This window comes from Salmo trutta, chromosome 8, assembly GCF_901001165.1.
Source record: "Salmo trutta chromosome 8, fSalTru1.1, whole genome shotgun sequence".
Taxonomy (NCBI): domain Eukaryota; kingdom Metazoa; phylum Chordata; class Actinopteri; order Salmoniformes; family Salmonidae; genus Salmo; species Salmo trutta.
In genome coordinates, this window is record NC_042964.1 from 32,623,836 (window position 1) to 32,629,944 (window position 6,109).

Genomic DNA, 6,109 nt, shown 5'->3' on the forward strand with positions numbered 1-6,109 from the left:
TATTGGACTCAGTGCAAAAATAATTGCATAGCTTCGAGGCACGTTTGGGTTTGGCACTCGTTTTTCTAGCGGTGCCAGTTTTATGCCATGACTCCATGTTCCGTAACGGACGCGGTCACGCCACTCACATGTGTGTCCTATCAGCAGCACAGAGCCAGACAGGGCTGTTTCAGTTATATTAGGCTGACAAATCCTTTTATTAATGAAGTCTATATAAATGATACAATGTCTTGCCATGATGCAGTATTATGTGATAACAATATAAAATGGTATCAGTTTAGTTGAGACTGATTAGATACCCTTTAAAAATAACAGTTTTCACCCCTTTTTGTTTCGCTGTTTAAACAAAATAAGACAATTAAATTAACAGTTTTCAATTTTACATGCATAAAAAACCTTTATTGAAACTAAGTATCCTATTTGCTCGTAATGTTATACAGTGTTGCCTCTGTGGGGCCAAAAAGTATGTGGCCAATAGACATTCACAAATCATGACATCAGTGGGTCCTGGGCTAAAGGTACATTTTACTTCCTGTGGATATAATGGGCTGTAAATGAAGCAATGCATGCTGGAAAAATGCATATTTCTCCCACTGAAACAAGGGATTAACCGAACAAAGTGGTGAGAAACTGCTGATATTCATGAATTCTTGCCTGTGGCATATCCAACACCTACCGCACGCACGCACGCACGCACGCACGCACACACACACACACACACACACACACACACACACACACACACACACACACACACACACACACCCACACACACACACACACACACACACACACACACACACACACACACACTACCCCACAAGAAAGACAGACACAAACACACACACACACACACACAAACACACACACACACACACTACCCCACGAGACAGACAGACACACACACATGCTCAAAGCACAAATAGTGAGATGACAGTAATGAATATTATATGGTAACACGATATCATTCAGTAATTGTTTTACAGCTGGTTATTCAGAAAACAACAACTCATTGAGGCAGTGGGTAAATCTCAGACTGTAAAATGAGAGCACATCAAACATGAATGAATGAGAATCAGATTAACTAAATCCGCTTATCAACAACATCCAATCCCTTCCACATAAGTATTTTACTGCACTTTATTGCTTATAATATATCAACATTTGAGCTTGATAATGTGAAAGTGGCTGGAGTGATATGGCTCAAGGACCTCCACTATCAATTTCAATCCATTCGGTGGGAATCAGATCAAGACCTAATTGCCAATTCATATGAATTTATTAAGGAACGATTTCAATTACATACCACCACCATTGAGTTCTGATGCACCAAATTAAATTAGGACACTCGATTGTATCTCCGTCTTTAAAACCCAGCGTATTTAAGTCTGCCATTTTTCTGCTGGAACTTCTGAGGAGGAACTTTCTGATCGGTCTTGGCCCCCCAAAAAAATGGATGAAGAGGGGGATGAAAAAAAACCTGAGGACAGGAGTAAAAAAAGACAAATCTAGCATTAGTGGAGAAAAGTGGGTTAAATCACTTACTGAAGATTTTTAATGACATTTCAGTGTTCCTCGTATAATTACTCTTCATCTAAGATATCCCATAACGATGTTGGACAGTCTCGGTTCAGGCTCGCTGGCTCGCTTCATTAGCGTGTCATTCCCATTTCACATCAGAAGATTTAATTGTAATGCTGAATATGCACAGCTCTCCACTGAAGCCCTAATCAAAGTGGATCCACTTGTATTATTCATATCAGAAATCGGCCTGCTTGCAATTTTTTATAAATAAAAGAATACAGATGCATAAATCAGCTGTCATTTATTAGCACAACACTGGCATATCCGCTAGACATGGCATATCCGCTAGACATGCTAACCCTAACCCTTCTATCTTTCTCTCTGTTCCTCCCTCTGCAACATTTATCCCCCCAAAATTTGGGAGAAAGAAAAAAGGGGGGAAAAAATTACATTAAATACACATACTAATTCCTCACATGAAGTAATCAAATTACAAAGCAGGTGACATTGGGCATTGGAATTCAAATGATTGGCAATAAGAGAATGAGAAAGGTGCATGCATAGAGAAAATACGGAGGGAGGGGGCAAGGACAGGGGGAAGAAAATGGGAGGGGTGTGGGAAGGACAGGAGAGGATGAAGAGAAGAAAAGAGGGAAGATTAAGGATTTACATTTAATGGCAAATACTTTTGTCCTGGGAAGGAAGAAACAGTGGCTTTGAGGTGGGCTGAAGACTGTGTCAACCCCCACCACACAGGTTCTGCTGACCAACCATAAAATACAGCTAGCTGTGTTTAGATTCTTCTGTCAGTCATGCATCCTGTTCAAGTGTTATCCAGATGGGCCAAAGCCTTTTCTATTAGTGAAGAACACTGCTGATCTGGATGGCACACAGGGTGAATCAGAGGAGGATTTGAAATGGCAGGTTATTGTGACTGAACTATGAAGATTAGAGAAAGAGGCATTTTTGGAGAGATTAACCCCTCATTATTATTTGTCATCCACATCAATAAAAATGCTTTGTATGCATTTGGCATATATCCTCAGATTGGAAATTATGCTTATTTTGGAATAAATCACATTACCATTTTCCAGATCTAACCAATTCTAAATTCAATCTTATCATAAAGCCTCACCAATAATTGTCTTTAGTAATTCTTATGATTTTGTTACTCCTAATTCTTAAACAACAAAGTATTTACATACAAAATATTGACAGTATTGTCACTGATCTACACTTCCCTTATCTACACTTCACAGTTGCGTTTGTCATGATGTCACCGTTGTAAAGCAATATGATTGGCTTCTCCTCCAGGGCAGATGGCACGGGTCATTAACAGTAGCCATGGCAACGCTGAGCCAATCAGAGCCACATTCTCAGTTGTTCTTCGTCTGCTACTTAGACCTAGGAGGCTTCTCACCTGCTCATCTCACCTCTACACACACACACCAGGGATGGTTAGCAGGATCTGAATTCTGAAGTATTGCTGGATTTATTTTCTCCCTGGTCATTATAATAGATTGATTTATCACGCCACTGATTGGCCATATTTTCCACTCACCTGGTGTCCCAGGTCTGAATCAGCTCCTGATTAGAGGGTAGAAAAATCTGCAGTATTTCTGACCTTGAGAAATGCACTGCTAGGCTAGTTTCATGGACTATAGGCCTATACATTGAACACAGTGAGTGTTAAAGTAACTGTCCAGTCAAAATTTCACTTTTAAAAGTTCATATTCTGTTAACTCATACCCAAATAATGTTGTTGACTCATCTTATACTTGTATTTGTGGCCAAAGCATAAATTAGAGAAAAAAAGCCACTTAAAAAAACACCCTAAACTTGTATCTAAATAAAAAATGCTTGCTATTTCCTCATAGAGCATGGTGTCATCCTCCTGAGGAGGACAAGCTGGCCAATCAGCGGTCCACTTGCATGAATATTTTTTATGACCGGTATATGCCCATGTAACCGATGTGAAATGGCTAGTTAGTTAGCGGTGGTGCACGCTAATAGCATTTCAATCAGTGACGTCACTCGCTCTGAGACTTGAAGTAGGGTTTCCCCTTGCGTTGCAAGGGCCGTGGCTTTTGTGGCGCGATGGGTAACGATGCTTCGGTGGGTGTTAGTTGTTGATGTGTGCAAGGGTCCCTGGTTCGAGCCCGGGTTGGGGCGAAGAGAGGCACGGAACCTACACTGTTACACCCACACCATTCTGTTGTTAGGGTACGCCCAAACCATTCCAACACAGAAAAGCTGCTTTTTAACATACTTAATTACAAATTCACTCATATTGTAATTAATTACAGGTCATAGTTGAAAGAAATCTGGAAACACTGGACAGTGACTTTAAAAGAGAAGCACATCCTTATGAGTTAAAAAGTGGTATTGATCATTTAGAACATGAGGTTCCTATGTGACGTTTCTGTGTTCACGACCGGATAGGAACTCTGATGTTTTATCTACAGTAAGTTGGGAAGACAGTGTAGAGTACTGTACAATTGAATCAGGCCGCCAATATCAAACATCATCGTCATGCCAACAAGTAACAGGGGAATTTGGCATTCCTTTGTGAAGAGCTCTTGTACCTAAGCAAACGATCTGTGTGTACTGAGTGATGAAAGGGGGAGTGCTTTTACCACAGTGACGAGAGAGAGACGGGTAGAGAAAGAAAGAGAGGGAGGGAGAAGGGTGCGCCGGTCCAGCACAGGTCAGTTATGAGTTTGAGGTATCTCTCCCACACCCATTATTCATAGCCCAGTGAAGTGTCATGGCGAGGAGCTGTGATGATATTCACTCCAATCTCTCCAGTTTTCCATTCCAAACCCCTTTGATCTGTTATTTGCATTTTACTGCCCATGGGGCAAAAATTATTTGGAGGAGATTTTCTTCTTTACACTCAACACACCCAGCGTACCTGCTGGGGCTTGTAGTCATCCCTCTCTCCCTCCTTCTCTCTCTCTCTCTCCTCCCTCCCCGCCCGCCCTTTAATGGCTACTCTCTCAGTTTAGCCCGGGATCGAAACAAACAAATCCAGGGACAAGAGGAGGCAGGGATTCAATCTTCCCTCTTCACCTTCCATGAACCCCAGAGCATCCTGTACAAGCCTCCCAGACAGCAGAGCACGACCAGAGTGAGTCTGACAACATGGATCCCCCTGAGGAGGGGAGGAGGAGGGTAACCCTTGGCTGAGTGATTCAGGTATAGAGGTTATGGAAGCCTGCACTGCCACTTTTTTTTTTTACAGCAGAATGGGCCCGGCGGAGCCGAGCTGAGCCGAGGTCTCTCGATATGAATGAGTATGTGTCTCCTGCTGTCTTTGTATCCGGCCCTGGCTCTGTGTGTCTGTATGTCGCCCTCTTCTAGATTAACACCATAGCAGTCCGGGTCTAGCTACAGCTCTCCTCGCATTTGATGTTTTTAAACAATTTATATTTGTTATCATATCAAAGAAGGAGGCGTGTGGTTATCAAAAGCGTGAGGAGAACAGGCTGCCGAGGGCTATTCCAGCGTCGCGTTCATTCCTTATTCTATTTTATCTTTCTTTTGGTTTTGACTAATGTCAGTAACAGCTACCGGTAATAAACTGCCTTGTTAGGGTTTTGCTGTTGCCTCCGAGCGCAGGCTTTGATACATTGTCAGCCCTATTTGGCCATGTTTCCTGATTACCGTATACCCCGACTGCATGTTTATTGATGGAAGTGAATAAAGCACAAGCAAGCTGACTTCCACCACCGCTTCATTTTAACCTCTTATAGAGGAGACGTTTCCTTTGATGTGAAAGTGATACATTGTCCCGGCAAGTCAACGTCTGGTGTGTGTTATAATGTCAGCTGTGCTTCAAGGCCCCCCCCCATGCCGAGATTGGTGTTATACCTTGGAAATGAGTGATCGTTCACTGCTGGTGGGGTACACACACAACAGAGGCTTTCTCTCTGACTGCAGACTGATCTCCTTTCAATTGTACGAACAAAAAATATCACTGGGGCAAAACCCTGTCTGCGTGTGTGTGTCTTGTGCCAAACTGTCTTCTATTTAGATCTCTGACCAAACAAATGATCTTGTTGTGTGTCTGTCTTCCCCTTGGTTTCCTCCTTAGTGACATGCTTGTGCCTCCGTCTCTCTCTGCCTCCACAGACAAAGGCCCTGTACTGTATACGATCCTTTCTTTTCCCTGTGTCTGTCTGTCTCTCCACTCCGCTGAGCCCAGACTCGTGTCAAATCAAAATAACATCTTGAAAAATTCAGTCAACATAGCCCCAACAAGGCCCCTGGTTTTGTATTCATGTATTCAGGTGTACATTGTATCATGGTGTAGGCCGTTCTGTTGCTCGGGAGACGAACACGGCGATTCCCATCAAAATTTGATGTATTCATTTATAGTCACTAGTAAGTCTGTTTGTTTACAGATAACGGTGATGTTTACCGGGTCCAGACCTGCCAGGAAGGAGTGACTACACACATGCAAATAGGTGTCTTATCGTACAAGTGGTCGCCTATATACACACCTGCAGGTCACGTGTCTTCTGGCGAGTCTCCTGTGTACGGTATGTATGTCTCCACAACTCCTACATTCTCATTCTCCAAA